We start from the raw sequence: 13,158 nt of genomic DNA on the forward strand, positions 1-13,158 counted from the left end.
ATCTATGTATTTGTTTTCTTGTCTTGGTGACTGTTACTACTTTGGTGGATGTAGAATGTTAGTTTTGGAAATCCAACATGGAAGATCCTTATTAGAGTGAATTTGGGGCTCGTGACAAGCAGGTCCTGGCAGCTAAGGAACACAACTCAGTACAGTATGTTGCAGGGCGAAAGACAAGTGGGGTCACTTCTCCAGATCACCAGAATGTGAGAAGCACATTAACAGTGGCCAAACGCCATGTTGGTTAAATGGAAAGCTGTACTAAGGAAAAGGTATTTTTTTACCAACAGGGTCTGCATAACAAAACTTTCAAAAGTCACTATGAAATTTTTCAAATTATGAGTTATATGTGTCACAGTATTTTAAGTTGAATCGGCTTGTACAGAACAAAGGTTGAGGGGTGTACACATGTAATGAATGTATCATTACTGGTTCAGAAGGACAGTTATTTTCTGTGAAATACTCTGATCTTCCTTATTACCACCAGATGGTATGGTAACTCAAAATATGAATTGGTCAGTTATGAGGTGACAAGCAGATGTCATGTCCATACAGGCTGGCCATCCCACTTGGACGCGTTTGTACAAGATGGCGACAAGCCAATCAGCATTCAAATAGACTGAAGTTGAACACATTCATATTTTAAATTGACAACCAATAACGTCCTTTTTGAGGTTGTCATGAGGCACTGTTCACAGTTAACCACCACTGTGACCACCCGATGACCCAACGAGGCACTGTTAGGGGGCACGGGTGGCCTAGTCGTCTAAGGCGCCGCGATTCGCTGTGCAGAGTTGCGTCCCTTGGGCACGCCAGAAACCTATGATTGTGGGTTCGAATCCCGGTTCGCCCCGATTATGTTTATAGGTTTGTCAGCACCATACCCGTGCTCGTGGGTTTCACCGAAGTGGTAAACGTCTAAGACCTGCATCACTTCAGGCTTTCCTCCCACATTAAGCTGACACACCGCGATGTAACTGGAATACTGTTAAAGGCGGCGTTAAACCCAACTCACTCACTCCAGGCACTATTAACAGTTAACCACCATTCAGACCACCTGATCATCCATCCAGGCACTGTTCACAGTTAACCACCATTCTGACCACATGATCACCAATCCAGGCACTGTTAACAGTTAACCACCATTATGACCACCTGATCACCCATCCAGGCAGTGTTAACAGTTAACCACCATTCTGACCACCTGATCACCAATCCAGGCACTGTTAACAGTTAACCACCATTCTGACCACCTGATCACCCATCCAGGCACTGTTAAGTTACCTACCATTGTGACCACCTGATCACCAAAAGATGCACTGTTAACAGTTACCTACCATTGTGACCACCTGGTGCCTATTTCATCCAGCACTAAGTCTTGTTAAAACCCTGGCATACCTACAGTACATGACTTCATTCACGATGCAGATGTAACAAGTTCACCATGTTTGGAATATGAATCATTGCATGAATCACATTAATATTATGCCATGCTTGTCGTAAAAGGCAAATACGGGATCGTGTGGTCAGACTCGCTGACTTGGTTGATGCATGTCATCAATCTCCAATGCGTGGATTGATGCTCATGATATCAATCACTGGATTGTCTGGTCCAGACTCGATTATTTACAGACCGCTGTCATATAACTGGAATATTGCTGAATGCGGCGTTAAACAACAAACCAACCAACCAACCAACATTAATATTATGTCCTTGATTTGTCAGATATGAAGGTAAGAAAATCTGGAATGTCATAAAAAGATTATCAGTTTATTGCAATGTTTGCACTAAGAAAACTTATATTGATAGTAAAGTAAATTTTTATACACACTACAAACTACACGTGGCGATTGTTGCTGAAAATGACTGCCGACCTGATACATATGCCATCTGAAATAATCTAACCAATGTATCTCTTAATTCTATGGAAACCTTTGCTTCTGAGCAAAAATCCCATTTTTGGGTAAATAATAACCTACGTGCATTTTGTGCCATGATGTGCTTGTGAGTTAAATTATGTAGAAAAACGAATAGTACATGCCAAAGAAACACACAAAAAGTTCCCGCGAGGCGGATTTGAACCACCGACCTAAGGATGTCAGCTGCTTGCCTCTACAGTCCTCCGCTCTACCAACTGAGCTATCACGGGTTAGAAGCGAGGGGGAAATTTTACTGTATGTTTCACACATTTCGAAGAGCGGTCTCAACAAAGTGTTTGACTGTTAGTTTCATATCTGTACCAACGTGAACAAAATTCACAGAGCATCTTTTTCTTGAGCTTTCATTGTCACTTCCAAATCATGAACTGAAAATCTGTATCAAACAAACTTGTCACCGACCCAATGTCATATTCAAAGGATCTGTTTACCTTGTTTAGCATTTGGAAATATATCGATTTTCAATTGATATGAACATAGATATTTGAAATGGTATGAATACATGTTGTTGTGACACATAATCTTATACACAACTATACTCGAAGCCGGTCTGTCAGTGTCATTTTGTGTCGATGTTAGTGCTGAAGGCGTTTGCGCAATGTAATAGTTAAACTGGTTAACACACTCCGCCTAAACATTTACCACACCAGTTAACTCCCTTGCAAAAAGTGAGTGACATGAAAAACGTACAGGAATTATGACGAATGCATATATGGTCTGAATGTGATTATAGTTCATGGTCTTAAAAAGACGATTTATTTACGTGTTTATCAAGAAATAAATATATGTCATTCATATATACCTCTGATCACTTGGTTGTTAGCCACCCCAGCTTGACAGCGGTGTAAGTATCTACATGGAAACGTCGCTATAGATGTATATGCAATAAACTGGAAGTTGTTCATCCATAGTTGTACGTTCACTTATGAAATGTAACAGGCTGTGAGAGTCCTCCATATTTATTTAGAACATTGCTCTCCTCAATAGTATTTCATGATGCTTTGGTGTTTAAGTTGTTTATTTTTGTACTTTTGAATTTGAAAACAGTTGATTCACTGAAATACAAATAACATGGAGTCTTTGGGTATGTTTGACACTTTTCGTATTTAAGCCAAGGGCTTAATTTTGGATGAAATATTCGGTCCTAAAAGGTGAAAAAAACTTGTATATTTGTGCGTATATTCCCCGCCTGTCACATTTCGAACATGCTTTACATCAAGTAACGTGTTACCGCACACTTTTACATCGAAAAGCCCGTCCAGGAATTACTCAGGCGTATTCGTTGTCATATTTCCGATACAAATGAATTTTGGGACTATGATTGTATTCTTGTCCCTTAGTAAGTAGCGGACCGCCTCCGTGGTCTAGTGGAGCGGAAGGTCCGGGGTTCGATCCCCGGCCGCGTCATATCAAAAGACATTTAAAGATGGTACTTGTTGTTTCCCCTTTCGCTCGGCATTAAGGGGCTTAACCAAGGACTGGTCGGCTCGGAGTCAGTATACTGTGTCTGAGTGGGGTATTCATGTTAAACTGCGGCATGGTATCTCAGTGGGCTAGCACTATAAATCGGCATCAATCCGGACTAGTACAAGCACACACACACACACACACACACACACACACACACACACACGTGCATGCACATCGCTATATATTAGTGCAATAATCTTGGACGCGACGTTAAACCCCATTTCACCTCATCTCACCTAGTAAGTAGCGACTTTTTTATTTCTAATAGAAGAAATTGTGCGAATGCATTAAACTATAAACCCAAATAGTGGTAGATGGTACCGTTAAACCTGTGCATATAGGTAATGATGTATCTTCTAGACCAGCCAGGGAGGACGCTGCCATGCAGTATAGCTTATATACGTGGGGAGTTATGAACACGGCATATCTAATGGTTGGATATTCCAGGGAATTGACATCTGATGGATATTTCAGGGGATGGACGACTGATGGCTATTTCAGGGGATGGACGTCTGATGGATGTTTCAGGGGATGGACGTCTGATGGATATTTCAGGGGCTGGACGTCTGATGGATATTTCAGGGGCCGGACGTCTGATGGATATTTCAGGGGCTGGACGTCTGATGGATATTTCAGGGGCTGGACGTCCGATGGATATTTCAGGGGATGGACGTCTGATGGATATTTCTGGGGATGGACGTCTGATGGATATTTCTGGGGATGGGCATCTGATGGTTTATATGTCAGCGGATGGACATAGGGCGGATGGGTATTTCGGGGACATCTGATCGGTCGAAAGGAGACCAACAGACATCTAGCATGATCTCAAGTGTGGTAAGGCAGGAACATATATATACTGATTGAAAAAGGGAACACTTATGCTTTCATGGACTCCCAGCCTTCACAACAAAATGTGCGTTGGAAACAATGCACGCAAACTCATCTCAACATTTGATTCTGACGTGTTGAATTTGTATGCGCGCTATTTCAAATGTACTGATGGTAAAGCGTATTTCCCTACGTTCTTCATTGTATATAGTGGGTACATATATGTTAATGAGCGACAGAAACAATCAAAGGACCCCTGGCCTCTACACACACACGGAGCATAACCATCCTACAACCCCAAGCCAAACACACGCCCACACACCTCACACATCCACCCCCTTACATCCACACCCCACCCCCTCACACCACCTAACATTGAATCCGTTAGTACTTCCCACGTCTGGAGTTGGACGACATCCTGGTTACGTCAGGTGCGTGATACGCGCTCTTTAGTGAGCGTTCACACCATGTACTCTCCCATCGAAGTATCACGTTCCGACATATTCAAGAACGGTTCTTATCCACGTAAGAAAACACTTTTTCTTACAAAGAATTCTTAACCAGGTAGGGTCGGAGCACTGTGATGTTTTACTTGTTGAGACGTACCGGTGTCGTCAACATCATTATCTCCTCCGCATCCTTTACACCGGCGACGACGGGGAGTATACTAACGATCATGTATGTCCTCGTCTTATCGCCGTGTTCACATGGTAAATATTTGACGCATAAGACAAGTACGCTTCTTCCACAATGCTGTGCAAATATTCGCCATTGACCCGACTCTCAAGACAAGCCGAGGAGTAAAAACGCAGACGACATGAAGCACCATTGCCGCCACTGAACATGAAGTGCACGCACGCACTTTGCGTTGTTAGTCAGATCTACGTGGGAGGTCGGTGATCAGACGACTTGTGTTTTTCAGAAGGATGGATCGCGATATGGCGATAACCGGTTGTATCGGCATTTTCCTGTATGTTTAAGGTTTTCTATCCCTCTCTTGAGAGCGCAGCGTGGAGTACTCACCTCAGTGTGAACGTATAGGGTAGACGGCAACGTAAACACCGACGTCGTTCACAGGGGGGTTGAGTACAGGGTTTCTACTTTTTTAAACTATCTGGATAAATAGCAAATGTGGCCGCCATGTCTCGACGTCGCACCTGCAATATGTAAGTTATCTACCAGATCAACACACTGCATTGTCGTAAGTACTTCGTATATGGATTATCCGTACTGCAGAACGCACGGGGATCCATTCATGCAGTTCGTTTCCAGAGTTTAATGACCGACAGCCTTCGGATTCGTGGAATACATAGGTCATGGAAATTGATATTTTGTGTACATCTGTCCGAATTCCTGTGATTGACTGAAGCATTCTTTCTCCTGCATTTGTAGATGGGGGTGAAATTGGGTTTAACGTCGCGTCGAAGATTATTGCACGGTATTCTAACTCCGAGCCAACCAGTCCTTCTTTTAGCCCCTTAATGCCAAACACCAGACACGGGAACAACAAGTATTACGTATTTTGGTATGCTGCGGCCGGGGATCGAACCCCGGACCTTCCGCTCTCCGGGCGGACGCTCTATCACTTCACCGCGAAAGCGGCCCCGGCGAGATGAAATTGGGTTGCACTCATTGGTTGTACTAGTCCGGACTGATGCCACTGAGATACCATATGCAGCAGTTTAACATGAATCCCTTGCATACTGAGCAGTCCTTTCTTTGGCCCGTTCATGCCGAGCGCCAGGCAGGGTAACAACAAGAACCACCTTTTTAATATCTTTTGGTATGACTCCACCGGGGATCGAACCCGAGATATTCCGCGCTCCGGACAGACGCTCTACCACGAGACCACGGAGGTGGCTAAACCAAGCATTTGCATAATACATGTACATATATATTCTGTAATATATACAGAACATAACTAAGAATGTCCATTGTGACCGGCCATGTATACAGGGACATCAAACTGAAATGAAAATAATCTGAATTAGAAGTGAGTGTGAGTATGGTTGTATGCCGCTTCATAGTGCTTTTTATGTAACAATGTCATTGTGAAATGTTATTGCAGCCATCTTGTAAGTTATACCAGGGAGACTTTACAGAGAGGGGGTGGGCACTAAATAGCCATATATACAGTGGAGTGCGGGATTCAGTGCGGGACAGTGAGAAATGGTAATATGACCCCGTAATCGTTGGTTTCCGTGGTCACACGAAATCAGAAACAGGATAGTGCCGGGAACCAGCGAAAACAGCCGAAATTCAATCCGATAGTGTCACGTCCCTCTGTTGCTGTTTACGTCCAGCTCATGATGGTTATATCCACATCATCTAAAACAGAAACAAAATCACTCATTTCTCATTTCAGGTAGTGGTTATAACTTTCATTTACTACTAGTTTTCGCCCAACAGTGTCCCCCGCCGACAGCATGGTCTCCACGTATCTCCCACACCATTGCATGGCCCGCCCGTGTCCCCCACACACTGCATTGTCCCCCGTGTCCCCCACACACTGCATGGCCCGCCCGTGTCCCCCCCACACTGCATTGCCCCCCCCCCCCTCCCCCCCTCCACACACACACACTGCATTGTCCCCCCGTGTCCCCCACACACTGCATGGTTCGCCCGTGTCCCCCACACCACTGCATGGCCCGCCCGTGTCCCCCACATCACTGCATTGTCCGCCCGTGTCCCCCACACACTGCATTGTACCCCCGTGTCCCCCACACCACTGCATGGCCCGCCCGTGTCCCCCACATCACTGTATTGTCCCCCCGTGTCCCCCACACCACTGCATGGCCCGCCCGTGTCCCCCACACCACTGCGTAGTCCCCCCGTGTACCCCACACACTGCATGGCCTGCCCGTGTCCCCCACATCACTGCATTGTCCCCCGTGTCCCCCACACACTGCATGGCCCGCCCGTGTCCCCCACAGCACTGCGTAGTCCCCCCGTGTACCCCACACACTGCATGGCCTGCCCGTGTCCCCCACATCACTGCATTGTCCCCCGTCTGAAAATGAAAAGAATCACTTGACTCTTTTCTATTTTATTAAATGACAAATTTACAAAACCATCTTAAAATATTTTCATTTCAGACTATATGTTAGACGCATCTTTGAATATGAATTTTAATTAAAGATTTTGTTCAAAAGAAAATATTGATGTTAACTATAAGTTCATTTTACGTAAACAGCTAATTTTAACATGAATCTGTTGTCAGTAGTCAGAACTACTGATAAACCATTTATCTAAATACATATTTCCCCAGCTTAGGCGTAAGTAAAGTATAAATACAGAGCAGTTCGCATAGTTGAAGTTATAAATTCAGCTTACCATTTATGTTATCTTCCTTCGTAAGATATGGAAATTTAAAATCGTTTGGCGAAAATGGCAAAACCAATCTCACGAACCGCCATCTGTGAAAAACTCAGGCAAAGAACACCCGCTCACAGTTTCAATGTAGGTGGTCCGCCATTAAAGACTTAATATGACTATCTTTCATATAAACATATATGTTTCATCCACCAGCCAATATTTTCCCCTGATTGAGACAAATGTAGTTACTTCAAGTCATCTTAACCTTGACTGTATGTCGGTAACGTATGTCAAAACAAGTTTATCAAACCAATTAAGTTATATTGAAACGCCCGTAAATGACCCTAGGATTGCGCGGCGAAAAAATTGTTCGTAATTACCTACTCTCACACGACGCAAATTCCTACGCATAATACTGAATTCTTATTCTTGATTGAAAGCATCATGGATTGATAAATTAGGTTTATACACCTTATAAACTTATTTTCCTTCATAAGATAAACCAACAAGGGAGGCATTCTCGGCAACGGTAAATGAGATACAATTAGAAAGAGGCCCACACACGATGCTAACGGTAATCGCTCTGCCCCGAGCGTGTAGAGCGAAAATTTGATTACTACAAATCATTCCGGAGCCGAAGGGTCTGCCGGAGGTAGCACAAGACGAGATCTCGCGAGAGCCATCCTGCCATATTGTTCCTGAGTTGCTGCCTCGTTTGGATCGCTCAGTATATATTCGTCTTGTATGTTCTGACAGGCTTTTCGTCACTCTCTGATAATAATCAAGAAGAGCAAATACAGAAAAAATAAAATCTCTAATGACAAATTCTATATTTAAAATTATATTAAAAGAAAATTAAATTAAGTCTATATTTATTTTTAAATAATAATATGAAACAAGTTTTAATATTTATTCCTCTGTATCAAAGTGAATATTGTATTAAAATATAGTGTTATTGCTGGAATACTGCTAAATGCGGCGTGAAACAACATTCACTCACTCAGCACCAAACCGAGCTTGTGGCTTTCACCGAAGTGCTGAAAGGCTTAGAACTACATGCCCTAGGTGTAACGAAATAATGTTCAAAGCAGTGTTACATACAACTCACTAATCAAATGCCAGTTTTTGATGAATGCTTTAATAGTGTTTATACGTAGACTACAAACTCGTACACATGTCAAACTTGCAAAAAGTGGTAATTTTTGTGTTGATAGTCCCCTGTGAAGAGCGTCCTCTAAGGGAGCGCCCCCTATGCTCACATGTCATTACCAGTAATATATGCATGTGCATGCACACATTGAGGACCATACACACCAGGTACACACGCGCCCACCTGCAGTCGGAGCAGAGGTTGTGCCGGTATTTGCCTCTCACGGGGTACACAATATGGCTTGTGTCACAGGTGTATGAATGCATCCGTGATTCGTACACTAGACAAAAGACAAAACATACGAAGCCAATTAAATAAAATTAAACTTGAGCTGAAGAAACGGCTGCACTTATGGTAAAATTCATGATTCAACATTCAAATATTTTTCTGCTATATGCACTTGCCATCTCTCAAGCAGCCGCGTCCTGGATGAATCTAGAGTGATTTCAATAGTCCATAATAATAATAATAATAATAATAATAATAATAATAACGCACAAGAAACTGGACATTCGTTACAAAGCACGAGCGTGGGAAATTGGCGAGTATTTGTAACAAATGTCCAGTTACGCGTTCGGAATCAAACTTAATCTAAAGTATCAAAGGAACAAAATACTTCGTAATCGGAGCCTGAAAGTTAAAATAAATCAATAAATAAATGAAAATAAATACAAAACAATATACAAATTTCAGGCAGTACATTCGTAATGTTCATCTGAATCTTTACTTCGTGCTTGGAAATCCGTGTAGACTAACATTCAGTCTTTATCACTTGCTTGATAAAGGTGTTAGGATCTACACCGAAACGTCGCACTAATTGTAATAAAGAAATTGTTCATCCATAGAACTTGTCTTTCTTCATCACACCAACTTATAAATGCCACTGAAAGAAGTTATGAAATCTTATATTACACAATACCCTTCTTGACTCTGAAAATTATTTTTTTTAAATTCCCTTTGCTGATTTCTTTTTTGTGGAATAGAGCTAGCTAGAACTGTCTAGACTTGCTTTTGTATACGTTTCGAGATTTTTATTTTCGTAAAATAAATATATTCCGCAGTCATGGTGCAGGACTAAAATCCGTGCTGCATATGAACTAAATCGTATATTCGTACTGCACGTATATTTTGTGTGATTTGATCGTTGTAGCCTGTACATTCGTAATACACGTGAAGAATTAATGCATGACCTTACTTAGAGCATTGCGGAAGAAGGTGGGTCAGTAAACTGTTAATTCGTTAGACGTCTTGACGTAATTCGTAGTACGTTATATCGCCTTAATATGTTAGCGAGTCTGGACATCATCAGGATAGACGCTATCTGGAAACGATGACACGCAATCAGTCAAGTCACCAAGCACGAGTTTAGGCGACCGAGAGCTCGTCTGTCGGGAACTGGTTACTGGAGCCCTGCTCTGCAAAACCTTCCGAGAGTGGTGCACGTTGACGCGTTATTCGACTTTCCCAGAAGCCACAAGGAATCTGAAGCTGAATCTTTGTATGGATGATCCCATCAGCGGTGGCTCTCAAATTTATTCAAATTCTCTCGATCCTGAGTTTAGTTAGTTTCCATGGTAACCATATTGCAAAGGTTAATGATCCTTGGTTTATGCACATCGGTCTAATTTGATCTGTCAAGTGTCTTTCTAGCAATTAGTTTCATCACTATACCAGCGGCATTGTAACTGGGAGGGACACTAAACAAAAGTTATTTTCAAAGGGATCTAACTATGCAGTATGCGGTTGATATGTCTGTACACATTATCAGAACTATGTTATAAAATATAACTGGGTTCATTGACAAAAAAAACCTACATCAATCCATACTTAGTGAAAACATTCTACAACGGCTTTAAAGAAATATTTACACATTAAAATTGCGTGTTTACATCGAAATGAATAAAAAAAAGCCAAATATATTTTTCTTTTATACAATTCCTAAAGATGGTCATTTTACGTGCACGGAACTGCGCGGTCCATTTCACGACGTGACCGCAATCAATTTTTGTGGTTAGAGTTATCTCCCTTCCCTCACGTCGTCATTCGATCTCGCACGATATTCATTCTCTGGCAATGGTTATGCTTTTACGATTTGTTATAAAGATATTTAACTATTTCAGGTGTATTATTCGACCTATCCACTAAATATATCCTTCATGCAGTGTTTTGAAATAATGTGAACGTAAATACAAATTCAAAGTTTTAATTACAAAAGTATGAAATTTACTTTTCCTAAAATCAACAGTATCTGCTTAACACTTACCCCGCACTAATCACGCAACGTACAGATGTAATTAGCGCCTGTCGCTTTACTTGTCATAACTGAAATACATCAAAGATACCGACACATTCTGTGTGTCAGAACAAACACAAAAGAGGAACCCGCTTTACTTGTGGACTTGTGATAGAAGCTTGCCCTCTTGGGTAAGAGAAAACAGTCCAGATAAACAGTTTCATTTTTCCGTTTCTTAATGATAAAGTCAAGCTGTTAGAAACTGGATACGTTAAAACTAATTACATATCAAAAGCAGATGATTTTCGTTGTCGACTTCAAACGATCTTTCTCCACGTGCAATATTGTTGGAAGAGATTATACGTGTGAATTTACACTTTTCAACGAAGCGTTTAAGCAGATTGTCCACAGATCGGTATTCTGTTTCGCTGTTTTAGGTTGAATGAAAGTTAGTTTTACACTTTCTCTAAACGTCATGTTTTAACTGATAATGATATATTTGTGTTTTCATTAACTAAACATATTTGTCGATAAATTACTTTAATGAATACTGTCGATATCATTGAATACGGAAACCCCGAGGCATGTTACGATGACATTTAGTTCAAGGTGAGAAAAGAAGCAATATATATTTACGTAACTGTTTATTCGTGCATAATATATGCCTTTTTTGTTTACTTCTTACAGTAGAAAGTTTCTTATCTTGTGGAAGAGTTTTTCACTGTTTACAGAGGTCTCCTATGCACACCATCAACCCACAACTGCTGGGGTGTATGCGACTTGTCGGCTGATGGAGCAGACGACACCAAGTCGTAGATGGTGGTGGGTTGTTAACAGAGTTTTATTCGTTTAATGTTGGACATTCTGTAGCAGTATTAGGCATATGGCAGTTACACCAGAACCATTTATGAGCATGACCGAACTAATAACGTGAAGATATAAACAATCAAGTACTAGTATTCGTAATACAAATACAATATCCGTATTTATTACTGCAGCTAAGGTTCAACATATATTAAATAGTTTTATACAAATCTTTCATAAACAGATCCTCGCATCAACATCACTCAAAATAAGTTCAGAAATGTATGTTTTGTCTGTTAAGGCACTGGTACTAAATATGCGACTGCCTACAGCACTGAATAAACGATAACTCTCGTCAGAGTAAGACTGCGGAACTAAAACTCGATTATATTGCAATTAATAAACAGTTTTATTTATATTTAAACAAAATTTTGCAGGTTTCACAAAGAAAACAGCATGTCCACCTTGCTCCAAGAGGACTCCGCCGATAAGTCGCATCCGCCGAAGCCGTTGTAGGTTGATGTGTGTGACAAAGCAGTTTTCACAAGAGGATAAGTGTAGGTTTAGTAAGAGAAAAGCAGTTCGTCCCATGCTAGACGAATCCCTTGTACGTAACAGCCTGACTTCTGCATGGGTTAACTCTTCGTTCTTTTACGGGATCATTTTGCTGAAAACGCCTGTATGATAATGAAACATTTTATTGTACATGTACTCAACTTAATGAATAGTTATTAATATGGATACAAATATGAAGAACGATTTCCCAAAATCTTTAAGTCTCTTGATTTAATTTTAATGTTAAAACGTGGTTTTATTAAAGGCAGTGATGGAAACTCTGTACCCTGATTTCACTATTTTACTCCCCGTGGGGATTCGGGGTAAACCAGAATGCTTCTGCATGTGAGCCACTAGAATGTGGATTGGTTGGTTATACTGTTAGACCCGGATGTGTGTGTGGCATCTCAGATTCGAGTATTTACAAGCCGTGTGGTGTAAACTACCGGCCAAAACAAAAAGCGTACGTTTGAAAATTGGATTTGATTTAAAAAAATACAAACGTTATCAAAACGTTACTATAGGCTGAAAACAGTCGCCGAAAAACTTTAAATTTAAGGTAAAAAAACCTATGTTATCCGTATCAAATACATCGCCGTCGAAAAACCATTTTATTGTTTGTTAAAATTTTAGCCACCATCAAACATAGGTACATACTTTCTTTGGCACTGCAATTAGTTGTAATATTGATTACTGTGGCGCAAAGACATTCACGATTTGACGGAGTAATGCAGACAGGATAGCAGTGATATGTACAGATATACCAGTATCAATACATTTGTGATGATGATGATGATGATGGTGGTGGTGGTGGCTTTGTACCTGTCGTATCATAAACTGGCCTGGGATAAAACTCACCGCATGC

The 13,158-nt window shown here is 41.3% G+C and overlaps 1 non-coding gene across 1 annotated transcript; it reads right to left on the bottom strand.

Annotated features, from left to right (window-relative positions):
• Window positions 1–2,062: 2,062 nt before the first annotated feature.
• Window positions 2,063–2,150, bottom strand: Trnay-gua (transfer RNA tyrosine (anticodon GUA)). Its single transcript is given in 2 exon segments — window positions 2,063–2,098; window positions 2,114–2,150. It is a non-coding gene; the product is annotated as a tRNA-Tyr (tRNA).
• Between the last annotated feature and the right edge of the window lie 11,008 nt (window positions 2,151–13,158).

This window comes from Haliotis cracherodii, unplaced genomic scaffold (assembly GCF_022045235.1).
Source record: "Haliotis cracherodii isolate W230 unplaced genomic scaffold, xgHalCrac1.p SCAF_4, whole genome shotgun sequence".
Lineage (NCBI taxonomy): Eukaryota > Metazoa > Mollusca > Gastropoda > Lepetellida > Haliotidae > Haliotis > Haliotis cracherodii.